Source organism: Mesoplodon mirus, assembly GCF_964341445.2.
Source record: "Mesoplodon mirus genome assembly, chromosome: 1".
NCBI lineage: Eukaryota > Metazoa > Chordata > Mammalia > Artiodactyla > Ziphiidae > Mesoplodon > Mesoplodon mirus.
This window is the reverse complement of record NC_138976.1, coordinates 66,536,863-66,563,984: the sequence shown is the minus strand read 5'-3', so window position 1 is coordinate 66,563,984 and position 27,122 is coordinate 66,536,863. Positions and strand designations below refer to the sequence as shown.

Genomic DNA, 27,122 nt, shown 5'->3' with positions numbered 1-27,122 from the left:
TTGTCAACATGTAGTCAGACATTAAATTTAGGAGCTAATATTGAAATCAAAAGTTTTCTGACTCCAAAGTGTGGGCTTTTTCTAAGGCAATCCAAAATAAGTGACTAAGACGGTGTTCATGAGAGAAACAAGAATTCTGGAAGTGAGGACTCTCCACTTGGTGATGATTTTAAAAATGCTACCAAGTAAGTACGCCAGCAGCCGATATAGGATCACTAAGTAGGTGTCATTGTGGCTTGCTGTACAAAAAAACACATTTGGTTGTCTAAACAATAAAACTAAAAATAGGTTAATCTCAATTATGTGGATAAATAGCCCATAGAATTAGAATTCATATTGTAATATTGATGCTAGAAGAACACCAGTTACACAGAATCCTAAGGCATACACTCAGTAAAGGAACATTGCTTATTACTAAAATTTTGCTACTGAACAAGAAATTACTAAGTATATTTCACTGTGAGAAATTATCACCTTTGATGCCTTCTAAACAAGGGTCTGGAAGGCACTTAAAAATTTCTCTTCTGTAAGCTTTTTCCTCATATGCTTACTTTTCAATGAAAGCCTCTCTGATCCCCTGTTTAAAATTTTATACCCCACTGCCTATAGCACCTTCATTACTTTATTTTTTCTTCTTAGCACTTAATATCTAATATATTATGTATATTTAAAATTTTAACTTATTTCCCCCACTAGGATATAAGCCCTACGAAAGGAAATCTTACTGAATGAATTAATGAAGTAAAGTTTCTCATTTTGCAGATGGAAAAATGGAGTTGAGATGTGCTCTATGACATCTCAGGCCTGGACCAAAAAGAATATCTTAAGTTCATCTCCTGTATAGAATGTTATCAGGACTAAGGCCTTTAATTCTGGGTAAGGTTGGAATCATATCTGAGTGTCAGGAAACAGAGTAGGAATCCTCAATGAACCTAAATTGGGATTTCAGAAATGTCTGTGTGGGTCTGATACACAGGTCAAACGAATTGAGAAACTTTGTTATCAAAAGAAACTGAGAATATCATTGGAATAGAACATAGCCTAAGAGAAGAGGGAGCCAGACACGTTGAATTTGACCTAATAAAAAAGATTTAGTCACGGGAGAAGAAAGGAAATTATCAATCAAGGGTGGAACCAGACACTCAAATTACCCAGGGTTGAGTTTCACATGTGAGTCCTATGGAGCAAAGAAGTGTTTACTTGTAAGTAAAACTGAAGGAACTGTCTCAACAAAATGACTAAGGCCTTAGAGCATAAGCAGAAACTCTATAGTAAAGTGTGACAGAAAAATTAAAGGGAGGGGGTGTGAGGAGAAGACATTCTTGTCTAGTTTGGCAATGTATTACCATGGAAACAGCCAGAGGCCCCCAGTGCTTCAACTAGGAGACAGGATGGAAACTCTGGGCGCAGCAAATTCCTCACAGAATATAGCAGAACCTGAGGGATCCAGTGGCCATGGGATGTCAGGTGGACATAGCATTACGAAAATAAATTTTAAATTTTTAAAAATAAAGTCTAATTGTCTAACTTTGACATCAGTGTCAAAGGAAAAACTCTACAATGTCATACTTTCAAAACTGAACTTTTGATGTGCAATTCACAAATATAAAGTGATAATCAGCAAGATTCAAATTCAATGCTTTAAGAAAATTCATATGAATCAGAGTACTCAGGTTGAAACTCAGTCCATAATATTTTGTAATAGTAGGTAGAAGTTAGAAAATGCCATGTAATTATTGCAAATACTTTTGCCACAAGAAATGTACTAGCAAATTCGTTTTAAAAATATTTTTTAAATCAGTTTTATTGAGGTGTAACTCAGGTACAATTAATGCACCCATTTTAAGTGAACAGATTAATTTGTCAAATATATATACTCATGTAATCATTATCTCAAGATACAGAACATTTTCATTATCCTAAAATTACCAAAATGACCCTTTGCAGTCAATATTCTGCATCTTCCCCTCATCAGGCAGCCGCTGGTCTGATTTCTAACATTGTAAGTTAGTATTGCTTGTTTTAGAACTTCATAGAAACAAAAACATATCATAACTAATCTTTTCCTCTGGCTTCTTTCCATAAGCATACATTTTTCTGAGATTTATTTGCATTCTTAAGTGTGTCAATAGTATTTTGTATTGCTATATAGTACTCCATTATAAGAATACACTATAACGTACTTAGCTATTCTCTATTAAATTCATTTTTGAAGCAGTTTCTTCCATTACTTAAACAGCTCATTCAAAATCTCTCTTTACTTTCACAAATGTAATGCAACAACCCACCCATTGTTTGTAGTGCAGAAATATGAAACTATCAGTCTGGATGCAGATATTTTATATTGAAAACTGAACACCTGGTGGTATGCAAATTACCTAATCTGCATATGTGCCTGCCTGTATGTGCATGGGGGGGAGGGGTTTCCAAGTGGAGGACAACTTTAAGGGAGGAAATATTATTAAATTTGTATGTATGTAAATGGCACCATTTACATGGCTTATACTACTGGATGTTTTGGTGAATGTGAATGTTCTTGTGGATCTGTTCATTTTGTCTTGCTCTGGTTTGAAAGTTTCTTGCAGGAAATAAGAAGCCAAGATGGAAGGGCTTCAGAAATGATTCAAGGAGAGTTATCATCTAGTGGAGAAGCAGATGATATAAAACAGTGCAAACGTGATCCACCTGTTAATGTACATGTAGTCTTATTTACTGCACAGTATAGTGACATTGCCTTTTGGGAGTAGAGAACAAAATCATACCTTGAGAGAAGGACCACTTACCAATCACCCTGAGAAAAAAACTGTAGAAAGTAACCTCCAAGATAGCCCCAATGATCCCAGCCTTCTGGTATTCACCCCCTTTATGATTTCTACCTGTTGTGTGTGGACTGCACTTAGTGACTCAATTCTACTGAATTCAAAGAGGGAGAAGAGATGTTCTGTGACTAGGGGACTAAGTCATAAAAGGCAGCATGACATTTCTTTCCTTTGCTCTCTCCCTTACTCTCTCTGTCTCCTGTCTTGTCATGAGCAGCAACAGTGAGCCACATGGCAAGGAATGGAGGCCTCTAGCCTAGACCCAGTCAGGTCAGAGTGACAGCATCCCCCCCTCCACCTCTGGTACTTGACTGCAGACTTGTGAGAGACTCAGCCAGAACCATCCTGCTGAAAGCTCCCAGATTCTGGACTCCAGAAGCTCTTAGATATGACTGTTAGTTATTTTAGGCCACTGAGTTTTAGAGTAACTTGTTGAGCAGCAACACATAATTAATACAAGGTCTAACCTAGATCAAAAAATGGGAACTCTAGTGGTGAGCCTTAGAGGGAAGTGAGTTAGAAACTTCTTATTCTGATAACACTTCCTAGGAGTTCGGTCTGAAACCCTCAGAAACATATGGTTCAATACTTATGGAAAGGGATCTTATGGCAAAGAATTGTGAGCTAAATGAGGAAGCATCCTACAGTCCCCTGGAGACAAGTCTGAGCCTGTGAACTAAAAGAAATGAAATGGAGCTGCCAACAGTAAGCTACTCTTTAGGTATGCTGAACTGTCATTGTCTCCAAAACTTTAAAAAAGGATGTTTAAAACTACAGCATGGGGCTTCCCTGGTGGCGCAGTGGTTGAGAGTCCGCCTGCCGATTCAGGGGACGCGGGTTCGTGCCCCGGTCTGGGAAGATCCCATATGCCGCGGAGCGGCTGGGCCCGTGAGCCATGGCCGCTGAGCCTGCGCATCCGGAGCCTGTGCTCCGCAATGGGAGAGGCCACAACAGTGAGAGGCCCGCGTACCGCAAAAAAAAAAAAAACTACAGCATGTGTGACAAAGTGAGAGAGTGGCATGGACATATATACACTACCAAACGTAAAATAGATAGCTAGTGGGAAGCAACTGCATAGCACAGGGAGATCAGCTTGGTGCTTTGTGACCACCTAGTGGGGTGGGGTGGGGAGGGTGGGAGGGAGGGAGACGCAAGAGGGAAGGGATATGGGAACAGATGTATATGTATAACTGATTCACTTTGTTATAAAGCAGAAACTAACACACCATTGTAAAGCAATTATACTCCAATAAAGATGTTAAAAAAAAACCAGAAACTACAGCATGGCTTCTTTTTGTGTGAAATTAAGGGGGGGGGTGCTTAATGGTTGAGGGAAAGTGTGAAAAGACAGAACATTACAAATATCGCCTAAGAACAGAGTTATGACCCCAGCTACAGGTAACAGCCACACCAGTTACAAGTGGCCAAGCAGTGACCTAATATGTCCTTTGGCAGAATAAAAAGTGACATAGCACTTTGACAAGTGAACCAAATCAGAAAAACATGGACTTGAATTCTAAAATGCTGCTTAAACCTAACAGGAACTACTTGAGGATCTTCTTAAATAAAGATGATAATTCAAAAAGCCCGGCGTGGGGCCTGAGAGTCTGCATTTTGAACAAGCTTCCAGGTGATATGCATGCCACAGGTCCACAAACTATAATCTGAGTAACAAAGTTTTAGGGTATATGTGACAGTGATTGCCCATGAAGACATAAACAGAGCATTGGAACAGACATTGTTTAAGGCCCCAGATTCCTGCAACTAAAAACATGGAAGCTCAAAGCCATCATTATTTGGATATTATTACAAAAATAACTTTCCTTTATATTTACAAGCTGGTTCAACCTAGACCAACAAGTTTTGTATAGAAAAACAGAGGGATCTGGAGGTCACCAAGTAGTTTCAGAACCTTGTTTTTGTTCTAAATATGTCTATATTTCTCTACGGATACATCAAGCATAATCCTGCTTCAATATATATGACACACTTCATATTAATACAAAGAGACTGGTAATTCTCTAAGAATTTTGGCAGACAGACAACATTTTGGAACTTGAGCCAAAGAGATTTTAATTAACTATTTTCAAATGAAGGGAAAGCTTGAAGCAAAATATGCATTTCTATTTAAAAAAAAAAAAAACCCAAACCTAAGCCTATTTGTAACCTTGACTAAATATGTTTTTTTTTTTCTTATTGCTGAGACAGAAAACACAAAATCTACAATTTGAAATCTTACCTCTATCTAGGAAGGTGCTGCTTTTTTTTTTTTCTTAATTCAAGTCATTTCTCTCTCATTGCCATTAGTGCCCTCTCCTTTGTTTTTAAAAATATACATTCAGTGCATAGCAAAATCACATTATCATTAAAAGAAGTAGTTAGATTTTACTCTTTCTTCCTAAAAAGAAAAATTAAACTCCTTTTTGAGTTGCTTCTATCTTTCCTACTTATTTTGAATTGTGTATATTAGTTGCCATCCATTGTGCAGAATAAGCCTAAACAAGCAGATTATATAATTTCCTTTACTGGCAATTACAGAGGACAGTTTCCTCTAGTTGTGAGAAAGCATGTGTTCTCTACTTTCCTTAAAAATAAATAAAGGAGAAATTAAACGGCACATGTCTTGAGTACAATTCAACTGGATATTGCTTTTTCAGTGCTTTGTAGTGACAGAGGAAATGACTTTTTATATTTCAATCTTCACTCAGCTAAACTCAAAAGAGTAAAGCACCTATAAAATTATGATCACTGATTAATATCAAATCAGTCTAAATGCAAGCAAGGAGCTTAATATAGCAAAAATAAAGTGATGCTATTTATACCTGAATTTGCAGTTAACTTATGTTCTTTGAACTGCTGATTGCTTTAAGAGAGGCAGATATAAAAATGTCTTCAATAAATTGCTGCATTTCTCAAACAACTTGGTACGTTGTCGGAGTTTTGTGGCTGGCAGCCTAATGAGAACGAATGGCTTACAATCAACGGGGACTGACCCACTTAGTCATTCACACCATCCTTCAAATGGGAGAATGCTTCAGAGATACAAGGTCACACCCTTGCCACAATTATTCTGTCTAATGAGATATCACGAGATGTCCACTAGTTCAAAGGTGTGTGGTAAGGGCAGCTGAGATGAAATATTTTGTATCCTTACACTGAAGTATGGATACACATTTCTGAGTGGGTCTTTGTCACAATATCAAATTAAATGAAAAATGCCACTTCTTTATGAAATCATTTGCACTTTAAAGAGGTAGAAGTGATACAAATTTTACTTTCATGTTGTCTAGAAGTGGAGAAAAAAAAAAACCCTCAGAAGAGGTTTTTTTTTCCTACAAAAAAGCTCAATGACAGGTTGACTTAATTATTCAAATGGTAATTTTTTATAGTAGATAATTAGATCATATGTTAACCTCGGAATTTAAAATAACCAATTTGCTTACATTGTGTGGTTCTTGTCTAACTCTGTAGAGGTACCATTTTCAGAGTGAAAAATGAGGCTTAGGTCAAATGAAAGCATCCATTAACATATTATTGTCTCCACAGAAATCCATAGGAGTTTATTAATTATCAAGGCAGCTGATCTAAAGAAGTTTTTTTATTGTTAATTGCTAATTAACGAAAATTAATGGTAAAAGTAAATTAAAAAATAAAAACATAGATGAACTATAAAAGATAATGAGGCAATTTACAATTAATTGAACAGTTTTACATGAATTTTCCCTCAAATAACCAATAATTAATTCCAAATAAGCTGGAAAAATCAGTGACAATTCATTAAGCTCTCTTGGCTTTAAATTTCTACAAAGTGAAGCAAACATAACCAAGGCTTTTCAGAAAGATATAATTCCTTCTCAGTTCACTCACCAAATAAGCTGATCTTCCATAGGCAGTTGGGTTTTGCTTTTTGGCTCATTTTGCTGGGTAGCTTCGGGGTCATAACTATGCCTTAAATACAATTTGCCCACATTATTAATAGTTCTGGGAACTTTTTTATTCAATCTGTGGATGTTATTAAGTATTTATATAATAAATTAAAATTAGAATTATGTATGTATCAGTGATAAGTATTAACTAATTTCCAAAGCCCACCTTAGTGTGCATTTTAAAATACTTTCCCTACAAGCTACAGCTACTATATTAAAAAAAAATAAAAAATAAAACCTAGGGCTTCCCTGGTGGCACAGTGGTTGAGAGTCCGCCTCCCGATGCAAGGGACACGGGTTCGTACCCTGGTCCGGGAAGATCCCACATGCCGCGGAGCGGCTGGCCCCGTGAGCCATGGCCGCTGAGCCTGCGCGTCCGGAGCCTGTGCTCCGCAACGGGAGAGGCCACAACAGTGAGAGGCCCGCGTACCGCAAAAAAAAAAAAAAAACAACAAAAAACTAATGTACCAAGTGCTTTTTTCCATAATAAATCTAAGATTTTAAAAATTAAGAACATAACATGATGATCTCATGTAATAAGAGATAAAAAATGCATATGCATTAGTCCATTGTATATTAATTAAATACGTTCTATACATTCTAAAAGAGAAAGGATGAGATATTACCATTACCCCTACCTCTTTATGCATATTATTTGTAGTGTGATTTTAAAAATAATTGAGACTATTTTCCTTTCAAATATTTTCTAATAATCCCTCATAATCACAGTCACATACATACAAACATACACCTTTATTTATACCTACATTTATGTTCTGACTTAATTAATTCTACAAAAACACCTTAAAGGTAAGTAATAGGATTTCTGCTTTACAGATGAGAAAATTGAAGTTTGCTGACATCAGTAACTGGCTGAAGACCAAGAATGTAATAATTAGTAGAGCTAGAATTGATCTGAGTTTCACTATTTCTAAAGCCCAGGTTCCTAATCAATTTAACTATTAAACACTATACTTAAAAATAGTGAACTGCTTATTTTGTTATCAAATTTGTTAATCATTTATTTTGTTATAGAATGTATATTGAACAAAAAGTTGTCAAAACTTCCCCAAAGCACTTAATTATGTTTATATGTAGCATATACATCACATCCACAGCCACATGTGTTGGTGTTTGTATGCATATGTATATATATACATATGTGTATATACACACACTTGTTTGTTAATCTACTCATGTTTAATGAGTCCATGTCATACACAATTAGATTAGGCCCTCATAGTCTAGCAATTGCTAAGATAATTTTTTTTCTAAAATAATATTTTTTGTGTGGTTATAAACAATGACCAAATTTTAAAGAGAGCATAAAATAAAAGGAAACAAAAATAAGCATAATATTAAAATGATTGTATACTATTTCTTATGGGCTTCATAATTTAATATGTACACTAATTATTTTCGTTAAATGGAGCAGTGGTTAAATTTACCTTTGACTCCAAACTGGGTATAATGGTGAATACCTTGAAGAGCTGGTAAAATGTGAAAAATGAGAAGCTAGTGGTCAAGAATTGAAGTTACAGAAAAATAACTTATTTTGTTAGGAAATGTATAATTTATACATATAAGAATTAGTTAAACTATAAGTTACAAGTCTCACAGTTATTCAGAGTATTTGAATTTACTATTAGAATAACATTTGGTTACAGGGTATGAGAGTAAGTACAACATGTGCAAACATGATATATCTGACTGGTAATAAAGACCAAGTCCTAGGTAGTATATGTAACTTTTGCCAAGTAAATCAAATCAAACATGAAAAATTTATGAGTGTTTCTAAAAAGAATGACCCAAAAAGGCTAAAGACATTGTATAGCTATCTTTGTATCATGATTATTAAAGGATTTTCTCTAGTTACATCATGGTCTTTGATTTATTTTTTGCTATTATACACAGCAAATGAGACACAAAGTACTGCATGAAAAAACATGCTTCATTACCAACAGCACTGATAATAAGAATATAAAAGTCTCCCTCAAAATTTCTCTTATTTGGTGGCAAGATTGTCCATTAAATTATTTAGCATATACATATACACATGTTAAATAGTTTATTTGGTACCGAATAATAATATATTTGGGGAAGAAACTTGGGGGGAGTCTTTTTAATGCCCTTACTTATTAGCTGTACTATTGGTAATGAAGCATGTCATTATGTGGTACCATGACTGTCCCTGAAGGTTGTTTACAATATGCAGATACATATGTTAAACAGTTTATTTGGCACCAAATAACATATTTGGGGAAGAAATTTTGGGGGAGCCCTTTAATGTCCTTGCTTATTATCCATACTATTGGTAACAAAGCATGTTATTATTTGGTACCAAGACTGTCCATTAAAATTTTTAGCACATGCAAATATACTTGTTAAATACTTTATTTATAGCCTGTAATAATTTAATAACTTATTTGATTTTTTTCTATCCAAAGCAAACTGATAAAAAACTATTCTTTGTATAAACATACATTGAGCACTGTCAGAGTTTCATTCTTCAAATGAATTTACTGAACTAATTCAATGAGTCACCATTTGACTCTATGAAGAAAAATTGGCATTTTATTAACATTGAAATACCAAATCAACAGAAATCAAAAAATGCAATTGGATTCATTTAAGATCCATTTTAAAATAATGCATGACTTGAAACTTTTTTAAGGCATTAAAACAGCACATTTTAGATTAGAAAATATTTTTAATTAAAGCATCCTGCACTTCAACAGCAAGTTCTATAATGTAACTGCAATGGTAAGCAAAGATTTCATTAACTTCCGCCAGAAGTCGCAGATTTAAGAATATCGGCTGTAATTAGAAAAATTAAAGCTACACTTCAGTATTAATTGAAATTATTAAAGTGTTTACTCTTGCATTATTTATAGCTAGAATGTCAGCAAGAAGCATTTTACACCTTCTCATAAGTAATTCTACAGTGTATATTAACAACATAACATGACTTCCATTGAATATTGAGTCTTTCCAGGTGGGCCTGCTATAAATTATCATTTTATTCTGATTCCCTGGACAACTTCATAAAAATTCTTCACTGGGAAAGCATGAAGACTAATGCATTCCTGATGGATGGGTGTGATGCAAGATTCAGGCATTTGCTGCCCTCATCAAATTTACCAGCAGGATTCACCAGAAACCAAGATAGTCTTATTCAGACAACTGCACTGTGTATGGAGTGACCAGCAAGCCACAGATTGAGGCTCAGTTTTCTAAAGGCAGAAAATTTTACAAAACCAGAAAAGACATGGATTATAACTGTAAAGTATCAATTCTATGTTTTTATTAACTCATTCTTTGATTTCATCTCAGACACTGTACTCATTTTTATCATAAGTATTACATATTTTGAATTTCTTAGCTCAAAGTAGATGTGTCTTCAGAAAAAGGAATTGACCTACTGTCATAATTTAAAGCAAATAAGACTCAGCCCATGATTTCTGTTCGTGAGCTCAACCCACACAGCACAGATAAATTCACTATCATGGATGGAAAATGGAGGTTAAAAAGAAAAATTAGCTACAACAATTTAGCAATCTTCTTTAAAGTTTTACATTTTTAGGTGATTCTCTGTATAAAATAAATTAAAATTTTACAGAAGTCCAGACACATTCTTTATTGCACAGTAGTCTGAAATGGCAGTTAAGTTACCTGGGTTCTAATTTCACATTTAATTCTGAAAAAATAATTATAAACACTTGGTATTGAATATCATGGAGCCTCTTGTTCATTATTAGTAATATTAAATGTTTTCACCTAGACTTTTTCTTGCTAATCCAAACAACAGAATAGATGACAAAACATCTCAACTACCTATTCTTGATTCAGAGTATAGAAAAATTGTGCAAGATATAAAGAAAAGAAGGGAGACAATGTAAGTTCTCACCAATTTTTTTATAAGACGTAAATAACTAAAGTGGAGAATACTAACTCCTTCAGTATCTGTTTTCCTCTTCCTCCTTTTAATAGAAGCAACTCCCCAATTTAGCTAGGTACCTGGCCACCCAGCTAGGCACTACATTTCCCAGCTTCCCCTGCAGCCAGATATGACCATATGACTAGATTCAATGGGACTGGAATGGAAATTCCCTTAAAGCAATGCTGTTTCCCTTAACTTCCTATCTATTTATTATCTAAATTTGACCCTGAAGATAAGGACTCCTCTCTAGGTAGTGGCTGAGCAGCAAGATGGAAGAAACCTGGGTACATGAATGTCCTTGTGAAACAAATGTCATCCCATCAGCCTGGGCCACTCAACTGAGGACTATTATGTAAGAAAAATATTACTATTTCATTTCAGATACTTTGTTTTGGGGTCACACAGTTATAAAGGTTTAGTGTGTAATCTAACTTGTACAATGTTGAATGCTGACTCTTTATAATTATCTACTACTGGTTTATTTTTTGCAGTGTACCATCTGGGTTAATAAGTACTTTAAATTCATTTAAATTTAAATCAATTAGGAATACCGATAGATGAGCCAAAATGTGGGCAATGGGCTCTAGAATTCTTAGATTGGTTAATCTACAGGAAAAGACAAACAAATGAACAACCAACTGCTTACCAGGACAAATACTGCAACTTTTTTTCAAAGTTCAGTCATGAATATTGTATAATTTTCCAAACTATTCCAGTGATCATGTGGCTGTTAAGTTACTTAATCAGAGAACTCAATTCTGAGATTTTGCATAGATCGCAATAACTCAAGATTACTCTCTTTTCCAAAAAAAATAGGCGTTTTTTCCCCTTCAGTTTTGTGACTTTTTCAGCAATAACATCTTGATTCTTTCCTCTTCTACTCAGCTTTCCCCCTTCCCAGTCCTTCCAATCTCCCCAACAGATCAGACTCAATAATTATCAGCTTTAGTTACTGATACAAAGAAGCAGATCCAATAAAATGGGTTCTTTAGACCACAGAAATATATTAATATGGACCCAATCAATATTTTTGCAGTCATCACATTATTTTGGATGTGTAGTCTAAAAAGGGGTTCATGCAATATATTCAAAGGTCACTAAAAATGCAGACATGGAAGCTGTGATTACATACTTACTTCATCTTATGATATATCACTTTAAAATCTGGGGTACCTTTCCTAAGACAAAATGGATTTAAAAATCAATGATTTTTTTCAAGCCCTTGTAAAAACAAATTTCCTTAAAAAAGAATTTCTACCTGGTAATTCAACAGAGAAGCAGTCATATGTTATCTAAATATCCAACAAAGGTTTTTTGGAAGTTCTTAATATCAAAGCTACATTGTAAAAACATATCATGAACTGTTTCCCTTTTTGATCTGCAACATTCTCTTCAAGACAGATTTCATGTTATACAATGTGTGCCACGATCCTGGAAAGTGCACCCAAATTCTTAAGATTGATGACAGTAACTACATACATGCCATACCCAACAGATGTTACAGTAGCATTTCCAGCAACAAAGACCTGGAGCCCAGCCAAGCTGTGAGCAGCAGAGTCTGTTCTTATGAGGGCTGGGCTACAGTAAGAAACCCACACAGTTCCAGGATGGTAAGCCAAAGGAGGCTGACCACTTTGGAGTTGGCAGGGGAAACACAACATAAAATTTTGCTAGAGATCATTACTTTCTATGGCAGATACTGGCTGCTGCTGGGAAGCAACAGAAAATTGATTGATTTGTTGTGTAGAAATAATATAGTAGGTGGTTCATCTTGAGCAAAGCCACAAAAAGAAAGAAGTCCCTCAAATTTGGCATTCTATTGTATATATGTCATTGGCTGGAAAGGATACTCATGATACTCTGAAATCAGATTCAAAATTAGTGTCTGAAGGACACATACATGTAACAGTGCAAAATTTGAGAAGTCTCTTCAACAAGGAAAAAGCAATTATAAATCATCATCATTATCATTTTCATCATAAGCTACCTAAATTATTCAGTTGTTAACTTTAATGTGTTTATATGGCTTTATTATAGAGTACATACTGCAGCAGGGGAGAAGGCAAGAAATAATGATGAAAAGGTTGCAACCTGAGTCAGGAAGGTCCATTTATGGCACACTAAGTTTTCCTTTTAACATTACACTCTAGGCAATAAAGAATCTTTTAATGCTTTAAGCATGATCAGATTTGCATTTTGAAAAAAAAAATCTTTTGGTGGCAGAGAAAAGAATAGAGGAGATAAGGTAGAAGTGGGAAGACAGGAAGTAGTCATCCAGGTAAGGTTTGTGCTATGGAGTGAATGTTGCATCCTTCCAAAATTCTTATGTTGAAATCTATTCCCCCATGCGATGGTATATGGAAGTGGGACTTTTAGGAGGTGTAGGTCATGAAGGTAGAGCCATCATGAATGGAATTAGTGCCCTTACAAAGAGATTGCGGGGAGCTCCCCTGCCCTTTCCACCATGTGAGAATACAGCAGGAAGAAGGCTGTTTACTAACCAAGAAATGGGCTCTAACCAGACACCAAAACTGCCAGCACCTTGACCTTGGACATGCCAGCTTCCAAAACTGTGAGGAATAAATTTCTGTTGTTTATAAGCTACCTAGTCTATGGTATTTTTGTTATAGCAGCCTGAATGGAATATGACAATTTGGTAAGACCCTGAAGCAAAATTATGGCATGGGGGAAATTTTAGTAAATAATACAGGGTGGGCCTGACAGAGCTTGGTCACTGATAGTTATCATTTTTGTGGTAGGACCCCACTGAGATAAAGGTGGATGCTTGCACAAATTTGATGAGACAACCCAGACCTTTAAAAAACTTTACTCTCTTGAAGTTGCAGATTCTGCTTATTTTAGCTAATTTTCTGCACCTATTACATTTGTTTGCCTACAGAGATCTAATCCAAGGTATCTTGTACAACCCATACTGTATATGCAAATTATACTGTATATAATGAGTATATTCCATTTTAATAATAATTAGGACTATCCATTTAAAAACACTTTGGATCTGAAGATTATGTCTTCTTTGTTCATAAATCAAAAGAAATAAAAAGATATTATTGCCAATGTGTGAAAGAGCCCAGGGTTTCTTTGTTTTTTATTCTTGACCACTGCTCCTCCTCCAAGCCTTGCAGGGACAGAAGGCCAAACCCTTGCTTGTAACAAGCATTTTAACAGTTTAGCAGTCCTACAAAGGTCTCCAGGGGACAAGTTTGCATCACAGAACTGCCCAGTCTGGCACATTTTCTACTCCTCAATTCTCACTTAGAAAGGAAAATCCACTGAATTTTCTTGGCAAGTAATCAGAACACCTTAAGGAGGAAAGACTTTAGGAAGACCTTGGGGGGAAAAGATAAACCAATAAACTTGTTCATTAAGTGTTTCCATATCTTTCACACCTGAAAGGAAGAGGTTTGTGCCTCTTGAAATATGAGTCATAAAATAACTTTAACTTTCTATTTTTGGTATTATATATTTCCCCCAATATAGGGAACATGCAATTTTTTATATATGCTTTGCCATCTTGTGGTATTAATTAAAATTATAACTTGACAAATGTATAGCTAATATTTTATTTAGTTTGATTTTTAAAACATCACAAATTTCTGATAATTTTACAGAACATCTAAGATATTTCTCCTGTCCTTTCAAAATTAGGGCACCAGATTTCCACCAATAAGCATCAACCATTTCTCATATATTAGAAACCAAATAAATGTTTACTAAGATTATTTTATTCAACCTTTTTAAATTTGGTTAATGTACAGGTAATAATTTAACTTTTCAATTCTTATAATCTAAAAATTAAATCATGATTTATGCTGTAACTCATATTCCCTCAATTTAAGTTTCAAGTAAGCAGTCATGCAAAAATTCAAGAAAAGTGATCAACACACTGGAAAAAAAAGAAAAGCAAAAGTAGTTTACTGGGCTTCACTGGTGGCACTGTGGTTGAGAGTCCACCTGCTGATGCAGGGGACACGGGTTCGTGCCCTGGTCCAGGAGCATCCCGCGTGCCGCGGAGTGGCTGGGCCCGTGAGCCATGGCCGCTGAGCCAGAGCTTCCAGAGCCTGTGCTCCACAATGGGAGAGGCCACAACAGTGAGAAGCCCGCATACAGCAACCCCCCCCAAAAAAAAACAAAAAACAAACAAACAAACAACAAAAAATGTAGTTTACTATTGCCATCAAATGAATTTTACAATGAATTTAATCCAATGTGATGCAATGGTGTAAATAATACCCAGACTACATGGCAATGAGACATAAATAGTAAGAGTTCCCAAAAATAATTGTAATTAAAATGACTCTTACAGGACCAATTTTTGGTTTTCCTCTTCTTAATTTCTTTACTGCTTATAATCAGCAACACTTATATTATACTTTGTACCAGTTAGTTATGCCAGTCTCATGTCATTATCATGGGAAACATTCATTAAAGTACTGGTAGATGGGGCACTCTTGACCCTAAATCTCACTCCATGGTACATCCTGAGCTCATCTTCCCCGCCTTTTCTTTTCTTTTCTTTTTTTTTTTTTTTTTTGCGGTACGCGGGCCTCTCACTGCTGTGGCCTCTCCCGTTGTGGAGCACAGGCTCCGGACGCGCAGGCTCAGCGGCCATGGCTCACGGGCCCAGCCGCTCCGCAGCATGTGGGATCCTCCCAGACCGGGGCACGAACCCGTGTCCCCTGCATTGGCAGGCGGACTCTCAACCACTGCACCACCAGGGAAGCCCATTCCCTGCCTTTTCATTTCTATTCCTCTATGCCTTCTACATAAGACAAACTGACTCAAATATCTTGGTTGATTCTCAAAAATTGTGGCTCTTGGTCACCAGTCACTAAGTGTAACAAGGTATGTAAAAAGCTGATACAGCATAAAATCTATGGCCAAGAAGGGGGCCTGCCTGTTTGGTGGGAACCACCTTGCTCAACCTACTCCTGAGAAGGGACCTGAGCTTGGAGGGACACCACTGGCAAAAACAGAGAGCACATCAGGTTCTCTTTCTACCAGATCAACACTCTCCAAGGAAGAAAAGAAATAGACACTACTATATATAAAATAGATACCTAATAAGGACCTACTGTGTAGCACAGGGAACTCTATTCAGTACTCTGTAATGACCTATATCGGAAAAGAATCTAAAAAGGCGTAGGTATATGTATATATATATAACTGATTCACTTTGCTGTACAGCAGAAACTAACACAACATTGTAAATCAACTATTCTCCAATAAAAAAATTTTAAAAAAAGAAAAGAAAAGGAATACACTCTAAAGCATTTGTACAGTCCTTACCCACTCAACTTTGGCAAGAGCTATCTAGAGATAGTTGGCCTTGGGGTGATTTGTCCTCACTTCTTTGTTTCCCTGAGCAACACTTTCACAATGTTCCATTCCTGTATGTTATCATTTACTTACAATAATTTGTGTTGGCTTCATTTTAGAGGAATTGTATCATAAAAGCAAAGCTGGGATACCTCATGTTTTCCACATTTGATATATAAAACCTATGTGATTGTGGAATTCTTATATACTAATGTTGTACATATGGGAGAACATATTATAAATCTATGTCAAAATGTCAATATAGCAAAGTGGTTTAAAATGTGGGATGTGCAGGCAGAGCACAAAGGTGCTTCACTTGATATGCTACAATGGGAAAATTTCCCTTGCTTCTATGCACTTTAGTTTCCTCATCTGTAAATTAAAGATAATAACTGTACTGATTCCATGGGGCTGAGGTGAGAATAAATGAGTTAATGCCCATGAAGCACTTAAAATACTGACTGGCATACATTAAAGAGTCAATAAATGTTAGCTATTATTATCACCTTCTATCTTAAGGTTTTTTCAGAGCTCATAAGAAGATTCCACAGAACCAAAAAATTCCAAAACCCACGATGCCATCACTGATTAGGGGAAAAAAATGCTTCTTTCTTTTAATGTAATAAGAAGTGATGACTAGAACCATAAGAAGTGATGGACTAGTTATGAAATGTAGATTGTTATATCGATGAGAGCGATGACTGAGAGGTAAGGGAACTGAACAATACAAACAATGGTGTAATTTATTACCAAATCTTAACAATATACACTTTTATATTCTCACGTGACCAACAGAGTCATCCCTGTGTAACTGTGGCACCAGGTTCCTATTAAGATCAAAGGAAATGAGCAAAAAAGGGAAACTTGGCAGTAGAAATAGAAATGGGAAGAGATACTCAATTCCTACTGAATAAGGGAGAAAGGAAGCCTGCTCTAGTAGGCAACACATGATCTCTTCTGACCTAGCTCCATAAATGGATTCGTCTCCAGGTTCAGCCTATAAGATTTCACACCAAAACAAATATTGCCTGAAATTTCTTTCTCTGAAAACAGCATATATATAAACACACACACAGAGCATATATATATATATTGTCTATATAATATATATATATATATTACAATTAGAATATTTCTTTAGATGTACTACTTCAAAAAGCCAGTAAGTATCAATGTGTCTTAGGAAATGTGTAATTTATGTTATTAAATCTGGCAACTTTCCACAATGGAGGTGGTCTATGGGAAAACAGAAAGCACCAAAAAAAAAAAACAAAAAACAAAAAAAACAAGAGGAAGGCATGCCATCCTGAGGGGCAGGGAAATGAGACACTGAAGTGCTGAATTCAATCCTGAGAGCACACAATTCTACCACAAGAAAGCCCTGTTGTCTTGAACCACACAGGTATAAATGATGAGGCTAAGACATGTCTTACAGAGCTAACCACATATATTTCCTAGGAGAAAACAAATGGATAGCGCAAATGACACAGAATGAACACATCCATTCAGAGGAGAAGCCACCAGACATCCTTACACACTAAAATTATAAGCAATGATCCACTGAAATAAATACCATTAATAAATATTAATTAAGAACTAAGTGAGTATATTATAAAATAAAATAGAAAATAACAAATGATGGGAAGATACTTTCTTATCTTTCTAATGCACATAGTCCAGCATTAAAATTTAGAAATGTAAAAGTTTCCTTGAAGGTGAAACAACATTCTATCTCAGGACAGTTTTTCAAATATTATTGTTGAGTAGTACAGTATCTTTGATAAGGGCTCTTAAGGAGACTAAAAACAGAAACTCTTTAAAATTAAATTAGAAACTAGAGAAATCAAGAGGTGAATTTATGGTAACTTTTTAACTCCAAGGATATCTAACAATCCAAGTAAGTTTCTAAAAATTTAAATTACACTTTTGTCTTCCTCTTTGGTTATTTGATCCAAAGTACATATTATAAGACCACTTATGAAAATAAGCCACACATCAAAATGTACAGGTAGAATTTCCTCTCTTTTTCTCTGTTCTCTTTCCCAGTAAAACCAATACACTTCTCCAATGATGCTTTGGTTACAACTGAAACAACACGATCCTTGACTATAACTTGTATTGTATCCCATGAATTTGGAAATACAAGGGATTGGTACATGGACTATAAACTGCTACAGTGGTCTGGAGATTTATTTGTGTTTTCCATATCTTGTCAATATGAGGAGGGTAGAGTGATACGCTTATCATACCCTACTGCCTGCCTCTCTGGAACTTTGGAGAGTGGGGAACATGACCAATTAGCATTGGAGTAATACTGCTTTGAAGATGCTGAAAGATGTCAAGTTTGCAGTGGAATACAGCATAGGCTACAGCTGCTACATAAGCAAAAAGGATTCCACCCAGCTTCTAAAAGAGATGCCTCTGACTCAGGATGACAGCCAATGAGCAGGGGGAGATGATAAAAGAAGCCATGTACCGAGAAATTTTCCTGTGATTTAAGAGAAGAGACTCTTTAGGGAGATTACATTTTCTCCATGGAATAATAAAAAAAAAAATTGATAATGGGGAAACATTTCATAAGAATATAAGATGGTCGCAATTTGGACAATTTTATCTTGCTACCTTACGAGTGTTTACTCAGCGTTGCTTGGCACACTGGAGACAATAAATATTTGGGGATCAAGTGTTATATGGGTTATGCCGCCATGTGGTACATATTGCATAATCCTGACTAGTGATTCTGACTTGAAAATATATCCAAACTGGGAAACAGAAGAGAATGTAACTTCTAGGAGTAGTGCATACGGTGCCTGTATTTTCCTGTCCTTGATTTTTGTGGCAAAATCAAAGCAGGATTAATACAGATCAGGAACTGATAAACTAACCTCCTTAACAGTTCCAGATGGATACAAGGTAGCAATGCCAAAACCTGGGACTATGGCACAGTGAAGGTATGAGCCAGATTCCCTGTTAATCTGATGACCATTTACTCCAAGGTGAAAAGTCGTATCTCAAAGTCTGAAATCAATTTGTGGGAAGAATAAAAAGTGGAAGACTATGGCTTCTAAGGCAAGATTAACAATTCTCTCCTTTCTTCCATCCTCTCCACTCTACATCCTTCATTCTACCTCTAAGTAGAATTTATGATCTTGATCCTAAAGATTCTAGGTCACTGTACTTGCACAACATCTCAGGGATACAGCATGGATGAGTATTTTTTTTTCCTACCTAAATAAATATCTTGGACAAGTGGCCTAGACCAGTTCATTTAAAAATAGGAAACACTCTACTGCTCTTATTTTTTCTTGGTCTGTATTCTAAATTAACCTTTCCTCGAACTGGAAGGTAGCTATGTTCTAGGCCTTTGTCCCAAGACAATCTAATGAAAGAAACAGGAGTATATCCTACGATACAAATCCCATAATACATGTGTTTAGTGGGTAAGTAGTAAAGAGGTCTATGTGCACACATGCTTGCCAGGCTTTGTTCTCTGTTCTTGTAGCTGCTGAAAAGGTCTACTTTTCAACAGTACAAACTATATTGGAGAAATATAACTTTGAGTAGTCTTTGAAAAGTATAATTCACAGGGGTCCCAATACAATAAATGCATTAACAGACTTGTGTAGCTGATTGCTTACATATTTGCCTTCTTAAAATAGATTTTTTTTAAAGTTCACTAATTCTGCATTTAAGTGTAATATTTTTTGTTCTTTGACAAAGTAAATGAGACAGCATCATATATGCTGTCATATATGCAATGAATCTTACAACAAGGCATTCCAGTTAAAATTATACACATTTAATTTGAGGTTAAAGATGGCTGCTTTTAAGTCACCAACCATGTTATAATCAAATATGAATTTGTTCCTTTCCTTTTTTAGCACCTAATATAAGTACATACACTTAACCAGGTAAGTAAGGTCCATAATAGCACATGTAAAAGAACAGCAATTATGTTCTCTGCAATACTATACATCTCAACCTTAAGAATATTTAATTATTATAATGTGGTATTTAGAAAATATATGAAATTATTACAAGGCAGAAGGCCTTGGTAATATGGTATATTGTTGAAATTTCATTTGATTTAAGGACTAAACAGAGAGCAATTTGATACAGTGCACCCTAATATATGTTCTCTTTGACTACTCAATTATTGTATATACACTTCTAAAATTTTTAAGCACACAATTTTCACTAATTTCCATCTTGAACAGATGTATTTAAACACACACACATACACACGGGCACACATGCAAATACACACAAAGAAAAGCAAATACACTCTCTATCATTAATCAGCCATAATTTACATTCAAAAGTAAACACATTTTAAATATAGCATGATCTCCCGGTCTCCCATGATTTAAAACATAAAACATTTATAAAAATATAGGTCACTTGCTACCATTCAGAGATTTCTGTCAGAAAAGGAAAGGACTGGGCACACTGATTTTCTTAGAGGGGAGGAAGTTTCCAATTTCATCAGTTATATAACATGAATTGTATCTAGATAAATTGTATCTACAATTTTTAACTGTATAAATTATTGGCTTTTTCCATTTTAAAAAGAGCACTTAAAATTAACACCATATGTATTCTTTCTCTGTGTTCATTTTCCATGATGAGAAGTTTGATCACTATAAAATGTTTTTAAATGAAATGTATCCTACATCATCAATGAGATTTTTTAACTTATAATTTACTAACAGGTATATAAATGACTCTCCGTGTGTTTTCTTGCCCATGTAGTATCTTAGATACTATTGCTCTGTGATGGAAAGCCTCCCTGTGAACTTCGGAAATTTATGTCACCTTTGTAGTTTTTAATCTTTGAAGTCTTTAGTTTTGTCTTTAAAATATAGGGGTTGAAATAAATTTTTCTATGGTTTCTTCTAGCTGTGACATCTATAACAGGTATCACAGAAAAAAATATGAGTTGACTTCAATTGTGCATATTTATCTAAACATTACATTGTAAGATAGCTTACATGAAGTAATTAAGAGAAGTAAAAAGGATGTCAAAAGAGACTAAGCAATTCCTCTTATTTTTATCTTCTCATACCCTCTAGTATTGAATAGAGTAACAAATCCAAAACCACTTATTTATACAATATTCTTTCAGTAGCAAGAGGGAAGGGTGATTTAGAGAAAATTTAATCAACCCCCTTCCTTCCATAATCTCCATCCTCCTCCTTTAAAACCACTCCAAATAAACATTCAGTCTACATAGCAACAGTGTCCAAGCACTTCCAACATGGCTTCAGAACAATTTCCTTAGCCATCCTTCAAACAAGATGGTTGCCCCAACCCTTACATAGATTCTCAAGCTGCCATAGTGTAATTCAACAATTTGCTAAACACTAATACTAACTATATTAGTAATTACATTAGCTTGTTTCTCAGATTTTGTTATTGAAATATTCTCAAACTGTAGGCCAATTTCTCTACAGAGAAGAAAACCCAGGTACAGAGAGTCCAGGTTACCTCCCTGGGGTCACACAGCCAATTATAACGGTGAGAGGAAAACTCAAAACTTCTGATTCTACAATCACATAAATGTTCACTTTGTGGGTAATGTTCATTTTTGGTTTTTCATTCATTTTCCTTTATTCAACACGTTTTTAAAGGGTTTGAAGAAACATAACCATTATTGCAAGTACAGTTAAAATATACATTGTTTAACTGTACCAGTGGAAATCCATTTATTCTTCATGGATGGCAAATTGCTTTTGAAAAGCCTGATTAAAACTGACTGAACTGACAGTAGTCATAAAAAAATTGCATTTAAATATATAAGGAGATAAATGAATTCAAAATGTACTCAACTGGATACAAAATCCAATTCATCCAATATTCACCATAACTTTTAAATTAGCATTATCAAATATATATTTTCATATAATTTGCATTGCTAAAGTCTATTAAATTTAGTATAAGTGTAAGTCCAAAAAGACATAACTGAAATTGAGGTATTTTCTCCAAACAACAGAGGAATCTTAGTTATTTGTGGTATTAAATTTGAGATTCATAGATAAAGACATATTGATAGATATTCAATTAGGCAATTTTGAAAGTCACATATTTTTCAGAAATGTCTAAAAAGAAGATTTTGGATGGGTGAATTTGAAAAGTGTAGCATGCATTTCAGGCCACCTGCTCTCAAATTACCATATAAAATCCATCCATTCCCCACCTACTCCCATAAGCCAGTCCTAGAAATGCAGAGATATCAGAAGTTACATCAATATTACTTTTCTAACAGCAAAACAATTTACACCAGTGGTAGCCACAACTGTCATGTGCACTAATAGCCATTCCTAAAATTTCAACATAGTATCCAGCTAATTATTTTATATAAACCAGCAATATTTTAGCTTTTCTCTTATACTTAACCTCACTAAAGAAAAATGTCCTTTGCCCTTGCAGGTTGCATCTGCACCCGACTAGTAGTACACAGGAGACAAAGGATGTCATTTCATAGAGGGAAAAACAAAGTAATTTTTAACCACAGTTTAGCCTTCCAAAATCACATCTACTTAACAATGTCTTACTTTCTAAATTAAAAGTTTTAAGAAAATAATAATCACATTTAAGAGTTCCTTAAAATGTAAGACCATGTGGTGTACAAAACCACCTTTAAGTTATGAGAGTTACAGGACTACACCTGTAAATGCTACGTTAATATTAAGAGAAAGAAAAGTATGTCTGCCCTCACCAACTGCAATTGTAAGCAAATGCAGGTATACAGCACTTTACTAGTAAGAACTCCTTTAGTAAGCACATGTTTAGAGGAATTAATCATTCATTCCCTGTAGACTGCTTATGTATTTCATAGGGCCATTATCTGATCTGAATAACAAGAACAATTGCATAATAAAACACATTACTGCTGACATTAGCAACTTTCTTTTTTCAACTTTAAAGTTGCAACCACCTCTGTATTGTACAAAAAGCTGGTGGCAAAAAAAACTGACAACTGAATCGCCCCATCCAGCTTTGACTTTTTTCTCTTATTACATAGAGACAGTGATCAAATATAATATTTGCAAGCTTTACTAGAAATGGTTTTATTTCAGGCTATCTTCCTCAGCACTATGACATAATTAGAGACAGAATCTGTGTCAGATTAGTTTTCACGTTAAGTGTAAATCTTTCAGAAATTCAAACAGGATGAAGAATTCTGTCATGTCTTTTCTTCTGTGGAATATGTGTCTAACAGCAATATAGGTGATAACATGTTTGAACCACTCTTAAATTTGACTACCTCAGTAGAAACTCACCTTTTATTTTTCAATAATTATTTTTTCAAACATCAAGTATGCTTTCAGATATTTGAGGTCACAAATAAGTAGAGGTCATTTGCTATAATCCACATCTGATCAACCAAAGGCTTCATTTTAAATTATTTAAATTCACTTTAAACCAATGATAGAAATGGCAGCTGAGAGAAGTAATACATCTAAGAAAACACATTTGGATAGAAAATAAAGTAATATAGAAGAAACAATGATATATCTATCCAAAATGATTTCCACGTATGGTAACTTCATGTCAACAAATTCATCAACTGTCCTACTGCTATTTCATTACCTCCAAAACTTATGCCCCAAGATATTCAGAGCTTCTGATATTGAATAACCATAACAACTCTAAAAAGAGCTTTCCCTTTTTTATACCACTGTACATTAGTTCACTCTTAAATTTTTAAAAATCAATGCCAAATGAATTTAGCTGCTTTTATATATTTACTTGAGTAAATATAAAGGTAATTGTTTTTCACTTTACCATCATCAGCAACTAAATATAAGAAAACCCTCAGGTATTATTTGATAGTAAGGTGCTTTGTTAAAAATAATCTGTGAGATAAGTGATTTTAATTTTCAGTCTGGTTTCTAACTCTTCAAAGGATTTGATTAGAAAAGTGTATATTATACTAACACAGAAAGTTGAAAGTTAAAGATAAAACAGAAGAACTTTTCCTAATCACTATTCTACACTAGTCAGTATGAGTGCTATTATGTCAAAGAAGTTTTAATTTGTTAAAAATCACCTCTGTTTTAACTAAACTGCAATTCCTACTGTATCTACTGTATATGTAACAATGCAAGAAGAATTAGATTCAGAATCCATTTGGCAGTGATAAAGGAAAAAAAATGCTGAAATGTTATTGATTCTCTCCCTCTTGTGCAAAACAGACTGACTCAACTATATTTTTCCTGACATAACACAAAGGTTTTATTTAGATATTACAAAATACTGGCAAATGTTAGACTGTATATATCTCTCTTTTTTTAAATTTTAAGATATTAACCCTTTCACAGAGAGAGGAAGAGTGTCCTACTTGTTTTTACAGAAATGCTGCAGCTACTGACATGGTAATGTTAGCCCCAAGAGGAATACCACCTGCAAAAGTTTTTGATGCAGAGATATTCAGCCCTAGGAGACACCTTAAACCTGTCACTGGCTGCTGAGCCCCTGTCACAATTTATAACCTGCTGTGTCAAAGTCACAGCCTCAGCTCCTGCCCTCTCCAAAACATTTTTCACATTCCCTCACCAATTAATTTCATCCAGTTTTTTACAAACTAGGCTAAAATTCCCAGATTTTCTTCCACATCTCCTCTACCTACAAGCATAAAGAAACCTCAGCAGGGTTTTATTCCAGTTTTTCAAACCACTTATATTAACTTTCTCTTGACCCAATTTTTTCTTTTTCTTTTTTTTTTAACAAGCTCTCTTCAGAACCAAAGATAAAACAAGCAACCAAGTGAAGTCAGAGAAGGATGAGAGTTGCTGTGGATTAAGGCTGAGGTTGAAGCTAGCAGTAGAAGGGAACCAGTGGGGTTAGAATGCTCAAGCTTTTTTTAAGGAAACCATCCTTAAATCTTAGAACCAGCCAACGTTTCACAAACCAGGCTTCCCATAGCCCTTGAACAATCAGCGTTTAAAAAATCGGATTCCCAGCAAGACTGCCCATACTGAAGTCTGCTGAATGCAATGGTCTTCCAAAAAAGAAAGAGAGAGAGAGAGAGAGAGAGAGAGAGAGAGAAGAATGGAAGAAAGAAAGAGAAAGAAAGAAGAACGGAAGAAAGAAAGAGAGAAAGAAAAAGAAGTAAAGAAAGAAAGACAGAAAGAAAGACAGAAAGAAAGACAGAAAGACAGAAAGAAAGAAAGAAAGAAAGAAAGAAAGAAAGAAAGCAAGAAAGCTTAGCAAACCACTTCTCAATTAAGAACTAGTGAAGTTATATAAATCAACTTCTTCCCCGGTAAAACGAAAAAACTGCCCGCCCATACCATCGGGGGAAAAGCATTCATTCAGCATATGCCTCAATTTAAGACAAGAAATACAGAAGCACAGTTTACTTACTAAAGCAGCCGCTCCAGTCCTCCTTGGAAAGCCTGAGGAGTCTTCTCGTTTCTCCCCTACCAGTCAAATAAAGAATTGTCTTTCTATTCCACACAGGCCCAGAATAAACTGCAAGAAAGAACAGCACAAGAACAGCCGCCCGTCGGGCTTTGGCTTTGGTCGGATGCTTCGGGTTCTGATTGTTTCAAAAGTGGGGTCTTCTTTTCGGGAGGGAGGGGGGCGAAGACAGGAGAAAATGAGGGCGTTCCGCAAGCTCGCCGGGGCCCTACAAATTATTCTGAAGGCAAAGTACCTGCACTCTCCCCGCGGAGGCTGCCTGTCAGCGCCGCGCTGAGGGGAGACGCCGAGGGGGAGGAGCAGCCGGAGGGCTCGGGCTGGGAGGGAGCGCGGGGCGGGGAGGCCGGCGAGCGGCTGGCGGAGAAGCCGGGGGGCCAGCCGCCGTCAGGGCGAGGCGCTGCTCCACGCGCTCGGGCCGCCGGGTGTGGGCGCGGCGGGGCAGGGAGCCGAGGCGGCGGGCATCTCCCAGCAGCTCCCGCACTGGCCGGCTCGCTCGCGCTCCCTCTTGCTCCCGCTCGCACACACAGGCACACACCCCACGTCTCCGACAGCAGCCGCCCCGCCGCAAGCACTCACCTGCATTTCCTTAACAAGCCACTTGATGGCTGCCAGCGGCGCGGGCCCGGCTCCCGCTGGCGGGCGGGCGGGCGGGCGGGAGCCCAGGGCGTGGAGGACGCGGCGCGGGATGCTCCGAGCGCCCGCCCGGGAGGCGGCGGCGGCGAAGGCGTCGGCGTCGGCGGCGGCGGCGGCGGTGCGGGCGCGCGGGCTGGGGCGGGAGGAGGGGAGCCGCGCCGCGCCCCCGAGCTGCCCGGGCGCTGACCTGGATGACCCCGCGCCCCCGTGACCTTGGCGGGATTCCAGGGCTCGGGGGTCCAGTGGTGTCGGCCCGGGGAGAGGAGAACATGTCGGTCCCGGGCTATTCCCGACTACTAAAGCCACACAGGACTTGTCCAGGTGTGAATCCCGCTTGCGCTTCTTCAGGTGTTCGCGTGCTTTCGTTAATTTACAGGTGTTTTCGCTTTTTGTTTTGGAGGGGAGCTGGCGGTTAGGGTTAGGGGTGGAGGGTTTAAAAATGCAAGGGCTAAAGATTTAACTTGCAATACGATCGATGCTTGGGAAGAGCTCCCTTTAGTGAGAGGTAAGGAAGGGGAGCGGAGGCTCCGTGGCGCCCGGGGTGTTCTGCATCTCAGATACAGGATGTATCAATAGTCGTCGTTTGGGGTGCTTGGCAGCCTGGCTGCCGGGATTGAGGGAGACACTGGGCTCTGCCGAGGTGGTACTTGAGAAGGGAAAAACCTGTAAAAGAGTTGCTGGGAAACAGCCTCGCTCTTGAGGAGAAGACGCGGACAGGCATTGGGGGAGCAATTTCTTCCACACCTGCTCAGTCCCCGACCATAGAGCGGCCAACGCCATTAAGGTGGTGTGCCACAGACTCGGGATACCAGGGAAGAGGAACTTAGGTCCCCTGAGCAAAGCTAGAAAAGGGGTCTGGAGCTGGGGAAGAGGGTGGGCAGGATGAAAGAAATCTAGCAGAAAGCTTATCACTCCACCGTCATTTATGTCTGATCAGAGCATACAGCTATGGCAACAAATGCTCTCTCTTTCTTGCTAAAGAGAGAGCAATGTCACTACGTCGGTGCTTTAAAAAAAAAAAGCCAAAATAATTATCCTGTT

The 27,122-nt window shown here is 36.8% G+C and overlaps 1 protein-coding gene across 3 annotated transcripts in view; it reads right to left on the bottom strand.

Annotated features, from left to right (window-relative positions):
* Nucleotides 1-25,643, bottom strand: part of PTPRD (protein tyrosine phosphatase receptor type D) — a 2,145,247-nt gene extending 2,119,604 nt beyond the window's left edge. For all 3 annotated transcript variants that reach the window (XM_082611189.1, XM_082611192.1, XM_082611191.1), the window contains exon 1: nt 25,392-25,643. The gene's annotated coding sequence lies outside the window, so the exon portion shown is untranslated. The remainder of the gene's footprint in view (nt 1-25,391) is intronic.
* Between the last annotated feature and the right edge of the window lie 1,479 nt (nt 25,644-27,122).